Source organism: Cuculus canorus, chromosome 3 (assembly GCF_017976375.1).
Source record: "Cuculus canorus isolate bCucCan1 chromosome 3, bCucCan1.pri, whole genome shotgun sequence".
NCBI classification, from domain to species: domain Eukaryota; kingdom Metazoa; phylum Chordata; class Aves; order Cuculiformes; family Cuculidae; genus Cuculus; species Cuculus canorus.
This window is the reverse complement of record NC_071403.1, coordinates 79,163,284-79,189,595: the sequence shown is the minus strand read 5'-3', so window position 1 is coordinate 79,189,595 and position 26,312 is coordinate 79,163,284. Positions and strand designations below refer to the sequence as shown.

Sequence of the window (26,312 nt, the reverse complement as noted above, 5' to 3'; positions counted from 1 at the left end):
TTCTGATTCACTTTCATTTTTGGAGAAATGCTGTTTTCCTTGAGAGCACAGCAGATTAACGAACAGCAGGAAGTAAAGTTAAAGCAGCAAACTCGGGCAGAGAGGCAAGGATCGGGATATTCATGGTGGTGGGTACCAAGGTGTGTGTGTGTATATATCCTGGTAATTAAATCCCTCATGAGGCAGGTAACCCCCTGGGTCCTTGTACGAGCAAGTTCCCCCATTGAATCTCTTACAGCCCATTCACTCCTACTTATGAGACGGAAGAGTGACATGCTATTAAAACTGGTTATTCTAGACAGTTCACCTCAAAACACACTGGGGATTTGATATAATTACTAGAATATTCCCCTGCTACCCATGGTCAGGGGCAGTGGAGATGCGATGCCTCATTGTGCTACTGACAGAGCCCAGCATGTCCAGGGCCTCTTTAAGCTGTAATAGAAATATCATCCAGAAATTATTTTTTCTCATAATTTTTGACGCACTCTTCCATGACCTAAGCAGACATAGCCTGACAATTAGGGCTGGGTGTGCATCCAATAAAGTAGTAAGTAAATCCCTCAGTACATAGGCATACATGTATCCTAACATGAACCTTGCTGACTGTATCTGGTAGAAACAAGCACTTTCTTTCTCATGCAAAACACCACAGGTGAGAGCAGCAATGACAACATTTAGTATCCTTAGGAGAAAGTTAGTTTTTAAACTTTCTGTGTGCTTACTCAGACCTGATTGCTGTGTTTGTTTCACCCGGCAGCAGCACTGGACCTGTTCAGTCTGCAAGCTGGAGTTACCCAGTGCAGCTGGCATGAAGTTTTATGGTACCATAGTGTTGTCATGAAAAAGCCATATTTTCTTTTCTCTTCTTGGGGTTTCTTTGGGATATTTTACCACTCTTGGTGGAAGACTGCATTGCACAAGGGAAAGGACAAAGTGATTTGTGGCGTTTGTGCGTCTCTGCTGTGATGCTTACTTGGGTTTTGTTGGTTTTCCCAGGGTAGGGGTCATGCTCTCACCCCTGTGCAGTCAGCAGGGGGACATCCCCCTTGCCACTCTCTCCAGTGCCTGAGCATTGCTAACCTGAGCACCGCTGGGCGTTTCCATGGTGACTATAGCTGGGCTAATCTCCATGGTTACGGCAGTACCCTGGCTGTGGGATGGGGAGCTGCTAATGATGGCTGGGGGTACCCAGCTGTCCCAGGACAAGTGGGCTGGGGGACAATGGGTCAGACAGGAGCTGTAGGACATGGGCCAGCAGGCTGGGGACAGCAGCAGGGTGGGAAATACCAGGTCATGGGCAACAGCTGGTGGACAGTTTGTCACCGCTCTCAGGTTCAGGGTGCAGAACATCTCTTCCCAGCCCTGAGGCCTGCAGTTTTCCTATAGGGACAGGGTCTGAAATACAGTACCATTAATCACCTGGCTCCAAATATCTCCCTTTGTGTCATTGCATGCTGTGCAGCAGCAGGGTCAGCATCCTACCACCGTGCAGGTGGGAATGTCCCGGGGAGGGCAGGGAAGATCAGGAGCAAGACCACCCGCAAGTGTTGCAGACAGGTACTTTATTTTGGTTTGGCTGGTGCGATGTGAATGTGCACCTGCTCAGCCCTACTGCATTGCAACTGCGAGAAGAGAGGCTACTCAGAGCCACCCAACACAGATGCCTAAGCGCTAAGCAGAATGTTCTTAAGTGAGCAAATCCTGCTGGTCAGGAATGGCATTCCACATCAAGAAAGGCTCCAGTGAGTAAAGTCAGACATGAAAATAGCTTACCCACCCGATAAAGGGTTTTTGTATTTAAATTTGTCATTAGACGTTGAAGGTGAACTTTGTATTTCTTGATCATTGGGCAGTGAAAGGATCTATTCTGATTACTTTTATCCTGCATTAGTTTACTTAAGTATTGCCTGCATCTGCTTTTCATCTTGTGTGGACACTTCCCTGCTATACTGCCCTGATGCTACCCATGAAATAACCTTACAGTTGTCAAAAAGAACTGTGGACTGTGAGACATAAGGACAAAGGCATGGACTGGTGCTGTTTCCAACTATTGGTGAAGGAATAGCAATTTGTTATTTCAAATGATCTAATCCTGGTAAGGGTGAAGAGTGACATAAGCACAATAGTAAACAGCATTAGTGTCACCAAGGGCTCTGGGAAGTGTTGGATTGTCTTCATCTGACGTGGCTGGAGGTTCGTTTTTTTCCCTTTGCTTGAAATGCTATTGATGATCCAACTTCAGTCCCTATATAGCTATTTATCTTGATGTCTCCTGGGGTGCTAACAGGCAGAATGTGCCGGCTCTGCCATGGGCCAGGGAGACGGCAAAGGAGAGAAAAATTAACCTGCAAGTGATTCATTTGTACTAAAACTGATCATTCCAAGTCAAAGACAAAATGATGAAAGCACATTGGAGAAGCTGATTTCAGCCCAAGCATGTGCCCATCAAGAAGAAAATCCATCTCTGTTCAAGCACTTCCAGTTAAATACCCTCAAAAATGAAGCACCTCTTTCCTTTCTCCCCACATTATCCAAGTCACTTTTGAAAATAGTCTCCTGTTGCTTCCCAAACTATTTAACCTATTTTGAACTGGATATGCTGGTGTCCTGCTCCCGCCCACATACAGGTAAAGCTTCATGCTGGCTTTAAAGCAGCAGCACTAAGCCCCTGTCACAGCCTCTCAGCACAAGCATTTCCTCTGAATTTCCATGTACCTGCTGCAATACAGGTGGCACCAGACATTACTGGTACTGCAGAAGGTGAGAGGAAAGCAAAAATATTTTTCCTGGTTTGCCCAGCTCCCTTGCTCTGTGTAACTGTCACTTGGCAATTTCTACAGGCTTTTGACACAGCAAGCAGGAGAGAATTGCCTTTAGGAAAAAAAATTGGAACTCTCTAGAAATTCATCATGAGACTGATGACCAAAGAAGCTCCAGTGCAAACCATCATCGAATTTTCTTTTTTCTTCTGTTTAGTGCAGTTCATATCAACCCTTGGGTTGGTCCTGGAGGTGCTGTGACTGCTGGGCAGGCACTGTGGCCAGAGACACCCTAGAACTGGATATGTGAAAAACTGTGCCTACAACTACTGTCTTTCAGCACTTCACAGAGTCTAACTGCACTTTAAATTGTATAAAAGAGTTTAAACTTGGGTCCAATTTGCTTTCCCCAGTGTTTGAGGGGTCTACCATGGTTAGCAACTTTGTGGATTTGCGCTTATGGGTGGGATTAAATATAAAAATCAGAGATGACCCCCTTGGATCCCCTAACCCTCTAGAGAGAGAGCGAGAATGCAAGGACTCGCTCACCACCTGGCTGCACCCCCTTCCCCTCTTTATTCCATAGGAAATAATTCAGAAAACACTGCCCTTATCTCCTAGCATTCCTGTGGAACAACAGTGCTGGCCTTGCTGGGGCATTATTGGAGGCCCTGGTGCCCCTTGGCACCTGGCTGTGGGAAGGTCAGCGCTGGGGCAGGCTGTGCTTTCAGCTTTGTTTTTCCTCCTCATCACCCTGTGGCAGCCGTAGGGGTTGTTCTGTGGAACGCCAAAGGGTCTGGAGATTGTTAAGCACCAAATTTTGTTTACTCCCTCTTTTATACGAGCATATTTCACTGAAGAAGCAGAGGGAGAGCTTGTTCACTTGCAAAGCAATAGCATCCTCTCTATATCCATTTTAGGACTGTGCCTCTTACGAGCGATTATATTAGGGGAAGGGGCCACGGTCTGCTGGATCAAGCTGCAGTGTGCAGGGCTGCAGACAGGGCTCTAGAGTGTGGGGCCACAGGAGAGGTTAAAATATCGCCTTGCCTTCACCGGGATTTTTCTTTCCCTTATGAAAACAGAGTGGCCTCTGAATGTCAGCCCAGCCTGCCTGCCAGTTCTCAGCTGCACCATAGGATAAAGCTGCTGATCCTTTTTATCCCCTTCTGGGAGTAGCATTAATAGTATATTCATTTTTGTTCCATTTATAATTCATTACTGCCCAGTTATTTGGATTTACTTGCGTTAAAAGGCATAACAAGACAAAAACTTAGCTGGTTACGAGCCCAGGGAGGAGGGAAACGTTCTTACTCTCCCTCTGTCCCTGTCTCGCTTCCACTGCTGGTGGGAGCTGCCACCCATCGCTGAGCTTGTGTGACCATGGGAGAAGGGAGATCACTTTGTCCCCAGGATGCAAAGCTTCAGAGGTCACCGTTGCTCAGGGATTTTAACTCCAAATACATATGAAGAGCTGAATTACTTCTCTCCAGACTTGGCATATTCTTAGATGGATGCACACTGATCTTAATGAATTTAACTGCAAGTCTAGCTTGTGTTAGGTGTTTGAAATCTCTCTGTACAACAGAAATATTGGTTCTGAACAGATAGGGGCATGCATTTTAAATAAAAATTCCTCCTTATTGTTTTAATCTCCCACCTACCCCCCCAAATGTTTTTATCTGCTTGCAGTCATATAAGCATTGGCTCTCCTCTGGGCATTGCAGGTTCAGGGCCAGAGGGTCTGCTCTGCCCACAGCACACACTCCAGGAGAGGCCCAGATGTTCGCAGATGGAAAAAAATCTACAACCCAACAACAACAAAAAAGCTGCGTTTTTTAAACCACCTTTACGCTTTCCTGCTCCTGAGGCCAGTCCCCTGCATAAGATAAAACAGCCTGGAGTCTGCTTTATCTCACCCCCAGCTGCCCACCATCCCGGGGGGACGCTCTGGCAGAAGGGCTCAGCCGGACACGGCAGCTCCCCGGCTGTGCACCCAGGGAAGGGGTTGTCGTGGGACTGGCCCCTCTGGGACCTCCTGTGGCCGGGACTCAACCCATGGCCAGTCATGTTGGGTTTTCCTGTCTGTTTGTTTTGCATGAAGCAGCTGGGGCCAGCACTGGGCTTTGCAGTCCAAGGTGCTCTTTTATTTATTTATTTTATGGTTTATTATTTTTTTTCCCCTAAGTTGTCAGACTGCTTTCCCAGCAAACTGGTTTTTATGCTAGCTCTGGGGCGCTGTCGATACCAGGAGACGATGTAGTTGATCCCTTCTACTCCTTGGCCCAAGGAGGAACAAATTTGCTCTTCCAGTTGCTGTTGCTGTTGCTCTTGCAGATGGTGCTGGTGCTCTCATGCTACCCCTCCCTCATTGTGACCACCTACGGTTCTTTAGTTGATTTAAATTAGATGCTGATAGGGGTCTGGCAAGGTCAGTCTGGATAGTTATATCCAAAATATACTTTTGGGAAATGATCTAAAATACAGACAGGAAGTTTTATTTTGCAGAAAGACCCATGCAGAGTTCTGCAGACAGAGAAGCATAGATGGACAAATCAGTCAGCTGGGGCATCTTTGATCCTGGAAGCTCTCAGTCTTTGAAGGATTTTTTGTGTATTACTAAGATCCCCAGTCTTAGCTATCCCTATCATCCTGCCTTGACCCAGTCACTTCCTTCCCAAAGGGCATTTGCAGATTGAGAAATAGAGTTACTGGTGGGTTCCCAAGATGAGAAATCCCAAATTACTAAGGAGTATACTGGGGGTTGCCTATTTGTAGCTCCCTTGCTTTTGATTCAATACCCAGAATGACCTTTCTGAAGCTCACAGAGCCTCTTGGGAGGAGGTTTTCATACAGCACTGGCTCCATAATTTCTTCATTTTGTTTCATTTTTGCACCCCTGTGGAATAGAGGGTAACTGCAATACCAAAGGTTCGTCTTCTAGCCATAATAATCATTCAAGATTAGTGCTAGTGATAAGAAATATGATTTCTATTTAATTTTAATTCAGTATTTCCAACAAAACTTTATATGTTCACAAGTAAGGCAAAGATGGCAATATTTAAGGCCAAACATTTTCCAAACTTCTTTAGCACTCTGGGCTGGATACCAATCTCCACCAATAAAGTTTGGACTCTCTCCTCTGTTTACAGAAGAGTTACCCTGGATTCGGTTGAGCATGAATGAGATGAGAGCTTAGCTGTATCCTATAAAACTTCTTAGTGCTTACCTTCACTGTTAAGTAAGCCATTGCCTTCACTATGAATTAGATGGGAGAAACACGTCACAGTGTAGATAGATGCTTTCCTTTTTCTCTTTGTTTCCTCCAAAACCCATGACTTAAAACAAAAAGCAACAAAGCCAGGTCTGAACTCCACACCTCATTAGTGGTACATTTGTCTTGCTCTTCAAATAAGGCCAAAAATGGAGGCCAGTGGCCTGTTGCAGAGTGACACCGGTGCTTTTGCCCTCACCCAAATGCAGGAGAAGTGCCTACACTCAAATTTTCGCTTTGTTTTTGTCCTTGCCCATATTTTTAATGGCACACAGAGCAGGTGGCACATGGAGGGAGGCGTGCCAGGGAAATATAGTCATAGGTGCCCTTCCCTTCTGCTTCTGAAACGCAGCACCTATTGACTTTGTCCACCTATTTGATAGGGCTTTGAGGTCTAATTTTTTTTGAAAGGGAAGTAGAGACCCTTAAAGGGAGTGCGAGGGGGCAGGGAAGCTGCTGGCAGTCCCTCTAACAGAAGCACAGTTTGCAACCCCATTCACAGGCATTGCCTGGCATTGTTGTACTAGACACGCTCCATTCACGTCCCCTCTCTTGCCCCCTTTCAGCAAGTGCTCACTGGTCCTGCTCTGTTTGTCGGCAAGAATGAGCTGCCGGGAGGAGGAATGTTTCCCAGACAAGGGGTGAGGAGGTCAGTCTGGACCTCTGGACATTTGCGGGTTGGACTTGCAGCCGTGGCATGTGAAAGCAGTGTGATCCTTTGAGGGTCTGACGGCAGTTTGTTTGGATATGTGCGGCAGAGCGCAATTCAAATCGTGAGATTAGCTGTCAGGTCATCTGCTGTGAAATCCATTATGAAAAACACCCGGAAACTGATGCTTGACTTGAAATCCTTAGTTTACTAAATTGCAGAAATTATCTTTCAAAGCTTTTGTCAGATACATATATACGTATAATATATTTATACACTCACACACACACTCACACACGTAAAATAATGTTTGCAATAATGCCTCATGCAAAATGCTAGTTGAATAAATCCGTCACTGAAACTTCAATTCCAGATTACTACACTCCAAGATCTGCTATTATAAGTGAAAACACATCTTCAGAAAGTTCACAACAGTCTGAAGTAGATGAGCTATTGAAATGCAATAGAAAATCTACCCCTTACGGATTAGTCAAACAATGAATGTAGTCCTGCCCGTAAACATTGTCTGACTGTATTGGCAGGGTAAATGGTTCCTGATTTACTGCTACAGGAATAGGTGGCGTGTCCTCAGACTGTGAATACAAATATAAATTATCTTGAGGAAAAATACATTTCTAATCTGTAAGTGTGGTCAAGCAATCCAAATACTGGTAACAAATCAGTCAATTACCAAATTATTAAATATTTCCAATATTATTATTAATCTCTGGTAGCAACAACATACAATTTGCCAAAACATAAATCTTCAGTAGATCTTAAAGTACTGGGAAAAAAATAGTTTTAATCTGTGGATGTCCTGAAAAACCACAACCCTGAGACAGGGAGATCAAAGAGGAATAAAGAGTCTGTTTTTTTAGGTTTCAGAGATAGCCTTTCATGGTGGTTGTTGATGTTACCTCTCTTTGTGTTTTCAAACTGCACGCTGCCTTGTGTGCATTATGGATTTATGCAGTAATAGCCATATTTACCTTTGCAGCCATTTGAATGTAGCAGCAAAACATGAACTCCTGAAGGAGAAAAAGATAAAAGAAAGAGGGAAGAAGAGTAATGCAGATAAGACTCTTTCTGTCCATGAAGAGCAGTTCCTGCTCCATGTGCAAAATATTTCCTTATCTTCCATGCGATCTTTTTAAAGAGCACTCTCAGTCCAGTGCATTTTGATAGAAATATCTGAGGTATAATTATGTGAAGAAAAGAAGAAATTGGACTTGTGTAGAAAGTTTGGCTCATTGTAGTCCAACCAATTGAAATCTTCACAAAGTTGTTTCTAAAATTTAATACCCTTCCAAAAGACCCTTGGTACCAAACCTAGCATGCATATGTGCTTGTGCCGTGACACTGGGTACAAAGAGAGCTTTCATTTACCCTTCTGAAAGTGAGTAACTTAGATGAGGGGAGTGGTTTTGGCAGATTTCCTTCAATTTTCTACAACTGCACGTGCTCATATTGGCATGTGAATGTGCATACAGAGCAGATTTTTTGGTGTCTCTTTTTAGAGTATCAGCATCATCTCAAACCAGCTTCAGGCCTGAGCAAAAGAAACTGGCATCAATAAAAGACTGTCAAAGCAATGTGGCCCTGGCTGGTGAATGCAGCAGAAAATGCTCTTGCCAGGCGTGCGATTACGGACTTGGTCCAGTCTCGGCACAAGTGGATTGCACAAGTCATGTCACCATTGTACTTTTTTATTTGCATAAAACAATTACCCCATGGACAGTAGCTTCAGAGTTGTCTAGACAACATGCTTTCGATGGTATCACTGACCTCATACACACTGGGCGAGCTCTAAATTAGCAATGAGCAGGGCTGGAGGGATGTATTATGGTAGTTATAAACCATAAGAAGGTATTTAAATAGATAGATAAGACACATGCAAATCTTTTCATTGCCATGACAACCATCTTGATATAGGTTTCCCATATGTAGCAAGAAGGGCAGAGCAAAAGGCACTGGAAAAATAGCAAGAACCTGTAATGATAATGAACCCTGACAGTGTATTAGTCTAGATTTTGGTCACTTATTAACTCTTAATAGAATACAAACTTCTATAGTAATACAGTGTTCAGTGGGTCAGGGAGCAATTACTTCTAAACCTTTGCTATAAGGATCTCTGCTATATGACTATACCTAATGTACCAATTCTTCACAAATTGATCTGACTGATTAAAAAACACTTTGCTATTAGATGTAAATTGCTTAGCAGCTCAAAAGTGCTTTGCAGGGATGGGTTGCACAAAGCATGAAAATATGTCATTTATAGACATGTCTATATTTTCCTCCTGGTTTTATTGGTCAGGCAAGGAATCTTGTAAATCTGAATTTGCAGATAATTGTCACATACTAGCTGGGAGCGCCAAGTTCAAAAGCGAAATGCATTGCAACCCCAAACACATGTGTGACCCCTCAATACATTACCTATTGAAGTAGATCTGAACTAGGTATTTATTCTTTTCTGTTCTTCCTTCTTACAGTTCTTCATTTCTTCCAGTGCAAAACCACTAGTTTGAAGGCCAGCTCACGGCTCTAATGTCTCCTGTGGCCAACAAGGGTTCCGTCCAACAGCACCTTTCTCAGATAGATGCAGAGGATGAAGGCAGCTGCTGGAGCTCAGACTTGGATGCGTCTCATCCAACCTGTCTACATCTTCTGTGCTTGTCCCCACTCATTCCAGAGATGTTGGGCTGCAGTTGGTGGCCCAGTTGGGAAGGTCACAGGCATGCTAACCCACTTCAAACAGTTTTTTCTGCAGATCAGATGCATTAGTAGTAACTGCGGTCTTTGGAAATGAATTATGGTTAACCTTGCAGGAGGTTTTGTTGTTGGTGGTTTTTTTTCCTTGATGGTAGTGAAGATGCAATTGTAGGGACCAAGCCTGTTGCAAACTAACTTGTTACTTCTGCTTGCCATACTTGTAATGGACGGTTTTGGTGTGTAAGAGTGTTTGGAGGCTGATAGCCCACATCATGCTTTTGCATTGCTCCATTTCATTCTACCCCATAGGAAGTTGGATACCCCTCTTCCCAGCCCAGCTCTGGGCTCTGGAGAGGAGTGAATCTGCCTCCATGCCATCTCCTGTCACCTCCATCCGCTGCCTGCTTCCCATCACACTCCACACAGAAGCCTTGTCTTCCTTGACAGAGGCATTCTTAAGATCCTGTCCTTTTATTTATGCTTTCAGGAAATAATTTTGGCCAGCAGCATCAGGCTTTTACCATGCAGCTCCCCACAACACCCATGCCAAGCCTCCTCCTTCAAACTCCTTTTGGACAGTGACTCCTCCAAGCCCTTGAGGATGGTGAGACAGGTAGGGTGCTACAAGAACTGCTTATAATTTGAACTGCAGCCATTTTACTACTGCTTCATGTTGTGTCCCTCTGCCCAACTTGTGAGGTAGACAGGAAGCTATTTGTGCAGGCACCATCCTGTCTTCCTGCAATGTGCAGCACCAAGCACAGCAGCTCCAACCAAAACCCTGAAGGTGATACCATGGTGCAGAAAATAATTAAAAAGCTGTGCTCATTTCCCAGATGAGATATACTCCTGTAGTGTGTAAATCAGACACAGTCCTGGAGGAATAATCCAGGCGGGATAATTGTGCAGGGGAAAGGCCCCAGGCACGATAGGGGTTTGCATTAGCAATGCCTTTTCATCCATCTGTCTTTTGACCAGAGCTAGAGAGGGCCAGAATTTGACTTATAAGGATATTTTGATCAACTGATTATTTCAGTGGCAGAGCTCCTGAAGTACACACAGACACAAAATACCTTATTTGTGTACAGGAACAGCCGAGAGCAGGGACTGAAAGATTTCCTTCTTCAAAGATTAATCTGTCTAGGATCTACCAATTCCCTTATAATCCTGGAGAATTTGACCGTTAGCTTGACTGGGGGAAATATTTCACCTTGAATGTTTATCCACTGAGTACAGTGGAAGTAGAAACAGGCCAAAGAAGAATCTGGCTTGGAGCAGGCATTAAATCATGTAGGTTATTGGTATACCATTGTTATTTATTATTTAGGCTAAAGAGGAGCTGAAGAACCCTGCTTATGGTCAGAGCTTGATTGTGCTGTTTAAGTCTGTTAAGACCCCTGTCTTACACCTCCACCATGCATCCCCAAGCAACACAAGGGCAAATATATTTGTCCTGCAGTCAAATACATTTTACAAGTCATATGTAACATATGTGCTACTAACAACAGCTATGCTGTTAAAAACTGTTTTCCAAAGTTTAGAAAAGACACTTTAGCGTGATGGAAGACAGAGAGTCTATGGCAGACTCCACCTATGTATTTTCTTTTGAAGATCATCTAAACTTTATTGAAGACTAACCACAGAAGTGAAAATTGTTGGTATTAACACTCTAGGGCATCTTGTGCACTGAAGTCTCAATTTCTTATCCTGAATACGTGTTCTGGCTGACAAATTTTGGGGTGTTATTTTGCCTTCTAGATATTCAGATATTCTTTTGACATCTGGGAATTTAATTAACTGCTTTTGCATGTACTTAAAGCAAAGTACACTTTCCTGGAGCCTCCTGATGGTGAGGAGCAATCTTATTTATGAACACTGGCACCTGTCATGTTGATTTCTCGAAAGTTTTTGATTTATCCTAAAAGAACACATTACACAGTGGATTTGGAGGAGTTAAAGGGAATCTGCAGGGTGACTTTAATCTTTATGTCTTTATATACTTGAGGGCATTTTACTGCACCTCTGCACTGCTTTCAGTACACAATCATTTTCTGCTTTAGAAATGTAGCCATTTGGATCAATAGTTACAGTACAATATATTGTACTACTGATGGGAGCCTCACAGGACAGTTAAGAACCACCGTTGTAATTTCACAGAATGCTCGGCTACACTCTGGAATATATTTTAAAAGTAAAGTTGGCAAAACATAACACTGTGCAAAATTTACAAGAGCCCTAATGAAATTGTACTTACTGTACTTACTTTTATTAAAACTAAATTAGGAAAAATGGGATGTAAAGGGATGTTCTTTGCTTGAAACATGAGTGTTTTAATAGGAGGCTGTAAGTATTAAGGACCAGGCTATCTGCCTCTGAATTTGTTGTAGAAGCAGTTTTAAACGCCTGTGGAACAGTGTTGGCTTGTTTGAAGGGATTTTTGAAAGGAAAGACTTCTAACTAATGTGATAAGTGTGCATTTCCTGGGCTTGATTTAAAAGAAAGAAGGAAGAAAAGGGGATGTTTTGAGACATTTTCTCAGTACACAGAATAAAAAATAATATGGGAATCTAAAAACATACACTCTTTAAAGTGTTAACAAATGTATCCTGTGCGTTGAGGATTTTACAGTAAATTCTTTGTCTATAAACAAACCAGGTTATCACAGCTGTTTATTGTACTGCTAGCCCTGATCCTAACCTTTATGTCTTTATTGCTTACATACCATTCCCTTGTTTATATGTCTGTACCAGCCTGTGCCCTTGAACTTGGCCCCCCATGAGTCCAGTCCTGGCGCCCTCACTCACTCACGCGGGTCACGTCAGCAATCAGTAAATGGGAAACGGGGCTGGCGGGCAGCCGAGTGGCCCACGGGCAATTAACACATGGCCAAAGCCCCACTGCCGCCGGGGCTGCTGGAGGGACAGACCACCAGCAATGGTTCTTGGCTCTGGATCTGCGGCACGCTGGCCAGGCTGTGGGTTATGGTGGGCAGAAAAAGAAAGAGCAAGAGGCAGAGGGAATAGAAGGAAAGGGCAGACGGGATCCACTTTGAAGGGTTGTTTCTGTCTCAGTGTGGGATGCCAGCTGAGTGCCCAGCAAACCTGCCTTGAAAGCAGTGCTGGGGGATGCTAGGAGGGGGTGATGCTCTGCCACTCCAAAACCATCAATCCCCTTTCCCTTTCACCAGCCCAGCTTGGGCCTCCATGGTGTGCATGAGAAATGAAGGGAGAACCGTGCTCTCTTCCACTTTTCCCCCCCCCCCCCCCGCCCTCCTCCAGCTGATAAGCTGACAGCAAGGCGTGCCTTGTTCTGATAACTCAGCAAAGTTTGGTTTTCATGTGGACAAACAGCCTGTGCCCTCCAGCATCTTCACCAGCAAGGCTTGAAGGGCAGGAGAGAGCAGGCAGCACAGCAGTAAGCAGGGACAGGGACGTGGATGGGAAGATCTGTCTTCAGATCAATGCTAAACTTCAACCATAAGCCAAAAAGTACTTAATAAAAATCCTGATGTCTCACATGGGTGGATTTCAGTGCATGAAGTATTTTGGCTCAGCTCAGTGGGCTGCGTCAGCGTGTTTACCCCAGGAGTGCAGTCAGAGCACACTGTCGCATGAACCCAAGAGGTGGACTCTCCAAGATGTAGGTGGCACTAAACATGCTGGGACAAACTGGTGTCAGTGTGTACGTTGAGCTTTTCACACCACTCCCTGGAGAAATCATACTAGTTTGAGTTTCAGTTAGTGGAACGGCATCTTCACTAAAAACAAACCTCCTGGTGAAAACATCTCCAGGTCTGAATGAAATTCTTAATTTGCTACTAAAAATAATGTCAATGAATGGAAGAATACATGGATTCTCTCAGGGAAAAGAAAAGATGATCCCATTAACCTACACTACAGCCATCACCATTAAGAGATGCCATTATCCTGCAGTTCCTACACTGTCTTGTCAGAGATGCTACAGTTATCCCTATAATTTTGTGGTAACTCCTAGCAAATGCTGACTTTTCAGTAGGCAGTACTGCAGTCAAGTACTTTGTCGGATTATAAGGCCCAATCCATGTAGCCTTGCATGAGTATTTCAGCTGTTCAGCCAAAAGCCTGTCTTAAACCTTGCTTTGGATCAGAGATCCAGGACAGGATTGAGTCCCCTGCCACCTAAAATTACAGGGTTTTACTGCCTTACAAGGTCGCAAGCAGTCACAATTGATCAATACAGAGGATGAGATGAGTATCAAGAGTTTTAATGACATAATATCATGTTGTAGAAGTTGTTCCACTTTCTAGAGGGACATGAACTTTTTCAGTGGCTGTTCTTCATATGTTTATCGATAATCAGATGCCCAAGTGAGAGTGCTAATAAGTACCTATGTTTGGTGAGTAAGTTTAACTAAACCTACTAGTTGGAGAATTGGAATGTTAATGTTTAATATAAACTATATATAAATTTATATTTTATATAAAAGTAATATATTTATAGTTATTATTTTAATATTTATTACTTACATATACATGGGCAATATTCTATTCTCTTAATATATTCTGTTTACATGTTTAGGCTCTAATTACAAGCATTCTGGTGAGTTTAGTAATCAAATTTTGATACATTCAGAGGTATGAATTTTTCTCAGCTTTTACTTTGCACTGTCCTTCTATCTGTCAGACCTTGTGTGGTTTTGGAGTTTTATTTTTTTTTCTCGATAGAAAGAACTGCAGAGAAGTCAGTGCGGTTTTGCAGTAAAGAAGCTAGGGTGGTCCTCAGGACATTGTAACTTGACTTACTTCAGGTTCCTAACCTGACCATAAGCAAATAATTCAATCCTTATGCCTCAGTTTCCCAGCTCTAAGGCAATTTAGGTTATGTGAAGTAATACATTACTCTCAAGAGTAACATGAGGATATATCCCATACATTCAGTATTTACCTGCTGTTCTGAGGTCCTGGCAGAGAAAGCTCTTCTTGGAATTGGGCTGTTAGGAATTCACAAAACTCATATAGTCTTAATACTGGTGCCTGTGGCCCAAGGGAAGAAACTGTCCCTTTCCTTCCACACCAGCTCAAAAGGCAGTTGATAAGCTCTTGATAACATCATCAAAGCAAAAGGACTTAGGAAGCTTCAGGTCTGAAAGCCAACCAGACAACATGAGGGCAAGACATTACAACCTCAGCCTCCACTGCCACACTATAAAAAAGGCAATAAATACAGTTTCTGACTAACTATGCTTCCCACAGTGCAGCCAAGTATGCTCCTCAGTTGCATAGGGGTTAACTGAGCCCTAAGAATGTGGTTAATATATTATTATATCCCTGATGTAGCCACCAAAGTGTCCCAGACAAACAGCATGTATTTAAAAATGTGCAGTTATCATGCCATTCTATGGGAGATTTTGGTCCTTTTTTTCTTACTCTTGCAGATTGCTGGTTGTCTTTTTTTAAAGTCACTCATGGAAACACTCTCAAATCTAAAATTAGGAAAACCCATATGTTAAAGGCTACAGTAAAACAGCACCTTTGTTCATAGGTTTAAAAAAAACAGTAATAAGATTTATATTTATGTAGCAAGGAGTCAGATTTATGAAAAATGCTGTTGTGGTTTGTAATTTCAGACAAAATGGTCCAACTCACAGGAAAAGAAGCAGCAAGTGCTGACATGTAGTGATGTGCAAACTCCGCTGTCTGAGCTTGAGTATATTTCTAACTTTGCTCTAATTATCAATCACTTGATTCATGTCAGACAACTCACATTTAAATCAAGTTTTTCTGCTATTTAGACAAGTACTCTGTAAACACAGGGAGAAGAGGTGGTTTCTGGGATGAATGAGAATGGCTGTCTGAGTCCATGTTCTCTATGAACAAATTAAAAGAAAGAGTCTTTCATGCTAAATTTGTATGGCCCTTTGCACAAATTGTCCGATTTATTTAAGTATTTTTTTCATGGTGAGATGTTTTGGGACACGGGGTTTGATAAAATGCGTTAAATAAAACACTGCATGTCAAATTTAAGTATAAAATGAAATTCTTTCTGTGTTGGGTTTGATGTTCTTAATTTAATCCCTGGTGGACTGTATTCTGTATTACAAAACCTTCACACATAATTTGGCACAGTTTGGATGATTTGCAATCTCTCCCTCACTCTCTCTGCAGAGGATACCCTGAGCAGATCCTGCATGGAGGCTCGGTGACCTCTCCTCTCTCAGGAGGGTGGTCTCTTCAGGTCACTGTTCAGGTCATTTCTGCAGCAGAGTAAGGAAGCTTTGACTGTTTCTTCTCTTGCATGGGTAAACAGAGGACTTTAATTTCTAGCACTACCAGTCGCTAACCTTCAGCAGCTAAGCAGTCACTGAGGGGGATGGGGAAGAGATGCCAAAAGAAAGTGCAGCGCAAAGAATGTGAAGAATTTTGCTTATCTGTAACAAGTTTCTAAGCGTGTTTGATTATGGTAATAAGGATACCTCATTAACAAAGGATTTTAAAGGCATGTACGCCATTGATAATCGGCCCTGGTCAAAGTACAGCGTACATTTTAAACTTTTTTTTTTTTTTCCCCAATATGATATGTTTGAAATACAGCAGCACTTTAGTGTGAATGTGGAATTTCACTTGATGCCCGAGGGTGGGGCCATGGCAGCTAAGGAAGGAGCTTTATCTACCGAAGATAAAAGTCCCCATCATGGCAGGAGATGACTGTGAAACATGCACAACTCCCAATCCTTAAAACTCTCCATAATTGCAAATCTGCTTATTGTTTTAACTTATCTCTGCCAATGCTGTGCTGAATTAGTTCTTTGGAGTCCCTGAATGGGATCAAGGGAAGAGAAGAGGAAAGGAAGGATGGGAATGAGAGCAATGAGAAACAGAAGAAACAAGATAGGCAAAGAAAATGAAGGGGGGTGGGGTGTTAAGCATAATTGCCCTTTAGCTTCCTAAGAGATTGTAAGAGCTTTTGAACACCCTTATTGAGAACACTGTTTGCATCCCTGCTGCATGGGAGGCATCTGGCCTGGTGCTGGGGGAAAAAGGAAAGAAATGGTTCATCAGAAATTTATCGTGCTTGTTTGGATGCTTTCTAGTGTGTGACTTGCCTGGAAACTGACCCAATGAATGACCCTCGCCACTAGCCTCTGTGCTGGTCCCCCATGTTAGGTCCACTGACTATCTTCCCCACAGCTAGTGGGAGATCCACCGTCTCTGCAGTCACCCCCTTTTTTGGCCAGTTTGGTACTGTAGCAGGCAGCTGTTCTCACCAACAAGCAATCCATGGGAATTTACTCCAGCTCCACTTGACACCTGCAGTTTTCTTATTTTTGCATCCTTATCTCCTAATGAGTTTATAATCTAGAACAGAACAATCCCTTTGCTGTTCTCCAGGCTTCTTATGAAATGATTTTGCTATCAGACACGTTCAGATGACAGACCCTTTGTGACTGGCCCCATGTGGTTGGTTTTTTTTGAGTAGGAATGGTATTGAGTGGAAATATTGTTTTATTTCAAATGGAAGAAAAATGGAAATCACCTATGTACAGGGTTCTTCGGGTGTATTCCAGGTATAATATTGGGGTGCTGGCTGCTTAACCCTGAACATGGTGAATATAACTCAGTAGTTCTTATTCTACTGCCTTTGGGTTGAGGATAGCATTTTAATATCCACACAACTCTAATAAACTAAAGCTGTAATAGGCTTTTTCTATTTGTATTGCTCTTTTGTTGTTTCCTATGTGCATTCACCATTGATTTTTGCCAAACTCCCCTATACCGTAAGTATGCAGTTATAAACTGGTGTTATTGAAGAGAACTGAGGAGAGAAAGAATAGCCATAAAATTACTGGTTGCAAACAAACACTGCAGCTTTATTTGGGCATTTATCAGTAACACCTGGAGATTATTGCATACAACCTTCCTAATCAGTAAATCAGCCAGCCACCAGTTGTTTCCTTAGCCACATCAGACAAAAATGTAACAGCTGTTTAATTTACTTTTTTTTTATGGTAGGAAATTCATATCCTGAATCATTGATATCTTTATTTTGCAACTTGCTGCCATTAAATGATTTCTTTTCTTTTCTCTCAATGTTGCCTGCTATAAAAGATGGGAGGGTTGGTCTGTGTGCATGAACTGGCCTGCCTGATGTTATCTTTCAGGATGGTACCCTCATGGAAACCAAGTGAAACTCTGGAGCTTTCTTGAGTAAGCTGGGACATATCCTCAAGTCCAAGGCAGGGCACTTGCTAATGTAAGCAGGAACTGAAGGAGCACAAGTACAGAGCTGAAGGTTTGCAGGCTCTAGAAACTCTAAAGCAAATGGGTTTGGTTGGCTTGAGACTGTGCAATAGCCCGCTACAACTGAATGCTTTATTGCCGTCTGGAAGTGTTTATTTTCTGAACATAAATTCAAGGGACAGATTCAAGGCATGTCTAGAAATAAAGCATATCATCATGTGAGCTAAGCTGACAAGGACAATTTACTGTACCCTGCATTTGTTCTGGGCCAATCGGAAGAGAAGAGGCTATTAACATTCTGAAATTCCCGCTGTTTGGCTCTCCCTGTCCCTTCACTGAACTCAGGAATGGCATGTATTAACCCCTTGAGGGCCTCCTGTGCACGGTGCACATCCAAAGAAGGGACACTTGTTTAGGTCCGGTAGACATATGCAGTGTGTCCAGCTCTTATTGACAGCAGCAGAAAACTGCTTTAAAAGCCATGACACCGCCTGTGCTGTCTGGAGGCCCAGCACAGGGTTAACATCTTTCCTAGAGGCAGTTTCGGTGCTGTAGATGAGCCTTGACTTTGTTTAAATATGAGAGTTCACTGGTCAGCTTGACCTTGAATTCTCTTGCAAAGACAGGAACAAGTTGACATACTGTTCATGTTTCCAGTGGCTGCAAAGTTCAGGGAATACAACACAACTGCAGCTCACATGCCATGAACATCACTAAAAGAAGAGAAGGGAAAGTTCATTTCCTACTTTTTAAATCCTGCCAGCAAGAAAAGTAACAAAAGCAGAAGTTAAAGCACAAAGGGCACAACAGCAGATATTTCAGAGGAAAGGTGCCATGCATACTCGGGAATGTGCTATAATAAAATCCACAAGCAAAAGTCCACAGAGGTCTGTTTGAATAGCAACATTACAATATCTACATTTGTAAACAGAGGGAACGGCCTTTAAATCTACGCTGCAGCAGCAAGTGTTGGGTCTTTTACCTGCAGCCACACTTCTGACTTCGTGAATGTCCTTGTATAGGACAGCACGATCAGAGCCATTTGAACATTGTAGCTGAGGAAACATAATGATCTGTCTCTGAATATGAGATTTCTGTATACAGCACCACGGAAGGGTAGTGCAGTTAACTGTTCTCCTGCTCCTTTTCATCCTGTCCCCACACTATGTAGCAAGTAGTATGGATTCAGCAGAGTGGTTTGTTACTGCCTCTTACTCCCTGTGAAAAGCACAGGTCTGCACCTCCAGCCCCCGTGTGAGAAAACATAAGTTGGAGCCTTATTAAATGCATGGGGAAAGTGAAGCCAGAGAATAAAACTCTGTATCAGCTTTTCTAGGTTTTCTTTTATGTTGCGGCTGGCTCAAGTGTGGCCCAGTGAGGCTGCAGCCACAGCACACCCAGGCACTCCTGCAGCCACAGACCTGTAGGGAGGCAGGAACAGAAGCAGGAGTAGGCACTGAATCCTGGGTCACAGTCCATCCCTCAGACAGCCTCTATTTGTTTATCACTGTGCTTAAGAACACATAGAGTAAATCCACACATATTAAAAAAAACACACACTCCCCCCGCAGTTTGGTCCCATTTTTTCACTTGGGCCTTAGTCATTCTTCTGTATTTTGGCAAAAAGTCATGCAGCAGTATCTCTTTACTATATTGGCATGATGTTCACACATGTAATCAAAACACTAGCTTTCCCATTTTCTCCCAAATCACTTGGGGTCTCCTTCTCCCACCAAGGAGCCTGTCTCATTCATTCGCTGGCTACTACATGTGGCTTAAATATTGCAATGTTCAGTACTAGACCAGAATTATATAAGAGCCACAAAGAATAATTTATCTGGCATGACATATTTTATGCTCTTGTGTAAGTTTTCCTAAGGGACTTCTGAATGTCCTGCTGGGTGACTGTAAAGACACGAAGGACTCAAAGTCATGGGTATCATCTTTATTACAAGCCCTAAAACACTCAGCACAAAGACAAAGCTGAGTGAATTTAACTTTTCTGAAATTAAGATACTATATTGTCTCACCAAAGTCCTTCCAAAGTTCCCTTTATGAGTAGAGTTGTTTAAGGCTGAAAGGATCCTAGTACTGAAATCGATCTTAATCTTCTATTACTATAGAAATGTTTCTGTGCTTTAAAAATACATTCCCTATTTCTTACTTTCAGACTACCCTAATCTCGAATTAGCCTTCTGAGCAAAGGTCAGGAGTGCAGGAGTGCAGGTCTTATTGGTTCAATTAAAGGAAATAACACAAAATCACACAGGCTATCGCAGAAGTCTTTGTCAACAACTTCCTGAATACTGAGAGGCTGCTCAGGCATGAGCTGTCTATACAGCCAGATAATGCTGTTATTAGAAACACATTAGTGTGAGAATTTTTTTTTAAAGAAATATACTTGGCTAATAGATACATTCATCTCATAGCTTTCACAGTAAAAGTCTTGGACTAGTGCTCCTGATTAATTATTAATGTTAGTCATCTTGTTCTTTTTTTCAGTGTGTTTACAACTTAGCCTCACCCCTCTCCTTTTCCCAAAATGCTTGCACATAACGTAGCTCAGACAACTACACTGGTAGCTGTCGTACTACTACTCACCAATGTCCTTAATAATGATGAAATGTTAAGTATAATGTACCAATAAATATTTTGGAGTTAGAGAACTGGCAGGTATGTGGGGAAGGCACTTTGTGTTAACAGTTGATATACTGTTGTTACTTTGATGAAAAGGGCTAATGCATTTGTCTAAAGATCCTCTTTTTAAAGTGATTTCTCTTTCTTTCTTTCTTTCTTTCTTTCTTTCTTTCTTTCTTTCTTTCTTTCTTTCTTTCTTTCTTTCTTTCCATTTGACCCTGGGAGAGTAGGATGGAAAGATTGTTTAAACAGCAGAGAGTTGTTTATTTCAATTTTCTCCCTCTTTTTTTTTTTCTCCTTTTAGTTCTTTTTACAGGTAAATCACTTGTGATATGGGAGAATTTCAGAAAGTGCAGAGGTTTGGGGCAGGAAACGTCTCCCCTCCCCCCAAAGTTTGGATTCAGAGCTAAATTTATCTGCATGTTGTCATTTCCCTGCTTTTCCTTCTCTACCTCCTTCACTACATTCTTTTTTCTCCCTCCCCATTCCCAGCCACCCAGATCTTATCCTTTCCTTGACCTGCAGCTCCCCCTCCCTAGTCTTCCACCGCTCTCAAATGTCCAGAGGCCACGGCTGAGGGTGGTAGTTTCTCCTGTTGGGTTTTTTTTCATTCCCGGGCTGTACTAGAGCAAGAAATTCTCTATAATGCTTTGCCCTCAGAGTCAGACACTAAAAGCAGGTTTGGTGACCACTAAGTTGAAAAGGCAGCAGCAGTACCCAGCAGAGAAGTTCAGGATTCCTGGGTTTAAGTGCCTGATGAATGCAGTGGAGGGCCCACATAGGTACAGGACGTTACAATTTGTTTTGGGCAAAAGGAATCTGAAATAGGTGTGGAAAGTCAGCCAAATTTCCAGCTTGCTCCTGCTTTCTCTGGTGCCCGTTCTGCACACTTGCACCACTTAGCACTATCTTGAATGGTCTGTCCTAGCAGGAAACACACAGAGTTCAGTAAGTTTTCTCTCTTTATTTTTTTTTTTTTTTTTTAGCTTTTCCCCTTTATTTTTAAATATTGTAGTCTTGCACTGTGGCTATTCTAGTTTTTCACAGAAATGGCAGACAGCCAAAGACTGGAGTCATTATTTGCAAACTCTAAAAATAGAGTCAAGATTTATAGGAAGAAAACAGATATGTCTTGTTATAAAACCATGAATAAGGATTGGCACGAGCATAACGGTTTATTCTTTTTTGATATTGCTTATTGTAAATTGCACTCTATCTTTCTGGGAGATATGCTAGATAGTTACAGTACAGAAACATTTCCTTTAGTTGAAAGTGCTGGAGAATTGCAGTTTATTTGTTGTAAAGACTTGATTATTCAAAGGAAGCGATAAGAGATGAGGTAGCCCCTGGGAATTTCGTGCATCGTTGGGGTGGACAGTTTGTTTTAAAAAAAGTATTGGTGATTTTCTTCTGCAGGTCACTGCTGATAAAAATTACATTCAGCACATTTCTTCGCCCAGCATAAAGGCGCCTCATGGGTTGCACTTCTGCTTGATAGTTCTAGTTACTATTATATAAGCTATGAACATCACATCCCTGATCTAACTAATGTTAATAACACTGTATACTATCTCCTTCCTCATAGGCTTTTCTGAGGCAGCAACAAAGGCGAAAAAAAAAATTAAAAAAAAAGGAGAGAGGAAGCTTAGAGAAAGAGAGGGAGAGACTTTCATAAAGAGTTAAAAAGGCCTGATGAAATCCTTACAATGTACACCATATGGCTTGACATTTACCAGATTAGTTAAACATTTCTACTGGGGATAAATATTCCTGCACATCGATGTAAAGAAATTGCATGAGACAAGGGCACATACAGCATATTTATGCCATGGAGTAATCTTTTTTTTTTTTTTTTCCCTCTCCTCCCCTTTGCTAGCAGAATTCAAGTTGCTGAACATGTAAGTGCCAAGTAGACTAAGCCCAAATGAATCCCTGCTTCTGTGCACTCCTGAGCTGCTTGTCAATGTGTCAAACACAAGCTCCCTTCCAACATTGCCCCAAACACGCTCAAAACTCTCACCCCAAGAAAGTTTTTGAATAAGCAATCTTACCATAAAAAAAACCCAAACACAAAAAAAACCCAAAACAAACAACCCCCCCCCCCCCAAAAAAAAAACAACCCCAAACCCTAACTCCATGGAGAGGCTAAAATATTAAAGTTTGTCAAAATCTATTTCAGATCTTTAGTTGCCTGTGGAGAGATGACTGTGATGGCTGCCAAACTGATTCAAGGTGGGTTGATGCAGAAGAGGTGACTGCTGGTGCCTGTGTCTGGTGTAGACTACTCTGCTCCTTGGTGAACAGCCCTAAAGCCATAGATTTCATTTGATCTTTGCAAAGGCTAACATCTGTCTGCTGTCATTTTAGTAAGATTGATGACAGGCTGGAATAGGGGAGGAGGAGGGGAAGTACAGTGGGAGGAAGGCTGGTCCCTGTAGCCCTGACGGCTGTGGCCGAGCTTGCCTGGAGTTGCTGGCCTGGACCCTCTGATCAGCTGCAGCACTGGCAGGGAGTCACTGCTGTACCACTCCAGCAGTAATTGTGCTGGGTTGTTACAGCAGCTTGCAGGAACTCAGAGACATAAAGATAGCATTTTGCACCTTACATATCTTAATAGATTATTCGTGTCACAAGCAGTACAGACCAAAATGTTATGACAACCATAACACTGTAGTTTACTGTGGCTTAATGTGGCTGGGCAGTGCAGGGTAAATCTACCAAAGAATATGTTTATTTTTTTTTTAAAGTTTCTGAGAGGATAACCAATGTGGACATGCAGCTATTTTTATACAAACCCCTGAGTTTTGGCAAACACTTCCCAGGCTATAGCAGAAAATGTTTACTCTGTTTACTAGTAGTAGTATCACAGTGCCAAACTAAAAATCATATGCTTTCCTACTTGGAAGCTTTCTTGCAAGATGATGTCTGAGCTGATGTAATGGGGGAATCTTTTACAAAGGACACATGTCCTAAACAGGGCAGCCAGTTGCAGGCTACAGCACGCAATATTCCTTGGAAAAAATAGCTTTCATACTTGGGCAGGAAGAAATCCGTGTATCTTTTGCAACGAATGAATGAATGAATGAATGACTATCAATGCTGAAATTTGATCTTCCTGCAAAATCCTAGAGATTCAGGTTTCACCAGGCACACGTATGTATATAAGAGGGATCTTGGTGCTTCTGGGAAAGAAGTGCAGTTTGCTGTGGAAGAAATGCATAGTGATAGGATCACTGTCCTCATGGATTGGGAAGCAAGAAATGTACCAGTAAATCTTAATCCAAATATTAGACTGAAAACAATTGAGGCAGAGGCTGGAAGCAACCTTAGAGCCTCTCTGGGAGCTGGAGGGACACGGGTGCACAAGCTGGTAACTTTAACAACTGGAATTCAAACTATGCCTGACCTGAAACCTCAGGCTGAGATGTGTATAGACTTGGTGGAAAGCTCATCTCCAGCCCCTCCTGTTGAGATTTACAGTGCCGAGACTCTTGCCACGCACATTTTAACCACACAGCATCCCATCACGACAAAATGACGTCACATCAGGATGGGATTTCAGCTGTGGGCAGGGAAAAAATGTAGCTTAGAGTATGAAAACAAGCCATGCACTTCTTATTCTTGGTCAGGGAAAAGCAGAAACTCCTACCCAAATGGGAGGTCTGGCTTGGACCCCACATAAGCTTTACACTTTGGTGATCATGGGTGGCGGGATTGATAAAGAGTGAGCCAGAGAGATAAATACGTGTATGGAGGAAAATAAGAACAGCTAGTGGATTGGTGTAAGTTGCTGTATACTTCCTGCTAGTGATGAAAGACTAAGCGTAAGTTATAGATCTTTCCTTGTGATAAGAACAGATATTTCTTTGCAAATCATTTGTCTATAAGATATTGAGATATTATTTAGGTCTGCATTGATATTAATCTGGCTCTTTTTGTTTCTGTCTCAGTCCTTCAGCGGGTGAAAATGCACTGCTAGGAACCCTGAAGGTTTTGCCTGCATCTCCAATGGATGAAGAATCTGTTTGTACTGCGGGGACTTGAGAAGACAGAGGGCATGCTTATGCTGGTGTCTCAGGTAAATGTGACAATGATATTTATGCATTACTAGAGTTAAAATCTTCATTTGTTCAGGTCCTTAACGTATGAGAAGCAATCTCTGTAAGTGCTACAAGAGCTGCTTACTGCTCTAGGATATAATTAACGTAAGAAAAAAAGCAAAGAGGATGCCTGTATGAAGAAGAAAACCCCACCTGACAACTTTGATGTAAGAAGAGCCTTCTCCCATTGACTACTCTGGGGATGCTGGTGCATCAGGTGGGTGTGCTCAGCCCTTTCATTCCTGCAGACAAGGCTATATAACATTTCTGTGTCTCAGAAATACTACATGTGTACAGTATGCATGTGTGTGGGTGGGTAGCCTAGGCTTGAAAAGAGAATTCAGAAAAAAAGTAGCATGTTTTTGTCAACAGGGAAAGATTAGAGTACCTAACATTACAGCTAAAGCAGAGAAACGTTTTCTGTGTGAATAGAAAAGCCATTATTTTTATGATTATTTTTAATGATTATAATAATTATAGAATGTCCTGACATGGAAGGGACCTACAAGGATCATTGACCCCAGCTCCTGTCCCTGCATAGGACAACTCCAACATTCACACCATGTGTCTGAGGGCGTCGTTCAAATGCTTCTTGAATATTGTCAAGCTTGGTGCTGTGACTGCTTCCTTGGGGAGCCTGTTCCAGCGCTCCACCGTCCTCTGAGAGAAACACTTATCCTAATATACAACCTAAACCTCCCCGATGCACCTTCCTGCCATTCCCTTGGGTCCTATTATTTGTCACCAGAGAGCAGAGATCAGTGCCTCCTCCTGCTCCCCTTGTGAGGAAGCTATGAGGGGGCTGGGCTGTGTCCTGGGGTGTAGCTGTGGGAAGCATCCAGAACTGTTTGGAACCAGCTGTGCCAGGCAAAGGGCAGCCCCTGCCTCTCCTTAGAGCACTGAGCTGTGGCCAGAGCCCAGAGTGCATCACCAGCTGGACTGTGCCAGCCAGGGCTGTGGGAATGAGGGGCAGAGGGGCTGGTGGTATGGGCTGGGTGCCATGGCCCTGCGTGACGGCTGTTTGCATGCACTGATGCTGGCGGGGCACGGGAATGCATTTCTGCTAAACTGTCTGGTATCTCTTCACCTTCTGTAATCTCAGCTGGGCCTTTGCGGTCATGCTTTTCCCCTGTAAAGCCCCTGCCTTTGAATCTTAAGAGCAATCTTTACAGTAGTCAGTAAATCCTAATGTTGTACTTGTTCTGTTTTATACAGTTTTCAGTAACACACTGGTTTTGGAGATTTGTCGCTTGGCAGATCAAACAGCTCTAAGGACACAGCAGACCTGGGCTGAGGAGGGGGGAAGAAGTCAACTGCCCCCATCTTGTTTAAATGAGCTTCAGGTTCAGTACATTACCGTGCTAATAAGGAAGTCTTGTGTTCCCACACTGTTCTTAAAGGCATTCTCACACTGCTGACCTGACCTCTTTAATCCTGGCTTTCCTGAAGGAAAAGCTGATCCATCAGGCCTCCTGTATCTAAAATGGGATGAAAGGAAGCAATGGACCTGTTTCTACACTGGTGTTTTTCAGGTACCGCAAGCAGCCTTGTTCTTTTTGTGTTCATCTCTCATTTCCCTGGGAAGAAGAGGAGAAAAAAAAAAAAGAAAAGAATAAACCCCCTAGATGTGAGGTCTCAAATCACTAAAGATGAGAAACAGCAAAAGGAAATAAAGAGGTCACACACCTAAGTTAGCTTATGATTAAAAAGAAATTAGTGGGGCTATTTTTAATTTGTTTAAATATATTACTTTCTATTAAAAAGGTCTTCATATTTCACTAAGTATGTGGTGAAGTGTGCCACCAGAGGAAGATTTTTCAGTTTTAGTCTCTTTTCTCTCAAACAATTAGAAGTCAAAGAAACTCCTCTGAAGTCACAAATGTAAAGCTGGTAGAAATGGCAGCAGATGGGACTTTCATCTACAGTACAGTGTAGTCAACTTCCAGTGGGGCCAGTTTGCAA

The 26,312-nt window shown here is 42.7% G+C and overlaps 1 long non-coding RNA gene across 1 annotated transcript; it reads left to right on the top strand.

The window, feature by feature from the left end:
- The first annotated feature begins 22,426 nt into the window (after positions 1 to 22,426).
- On the top strand, positions 22,427 to 25,867 carry LOC128851804 (uncharacterized). The gene is made up of 4 exons (XR_008449275.1): positions 22,427 to 22,482; positions 24,201 to 24,328; positions 24,444 to 24,567; positions 25,751 to 25,867. It is a non-coding gene; the product is annotated as an uncharacterized LOC128851804 (long non-coding RNA).
- The last annotated feature ends 445 nt before the right edge of the window (positions 25,868 to 26,312 follow it).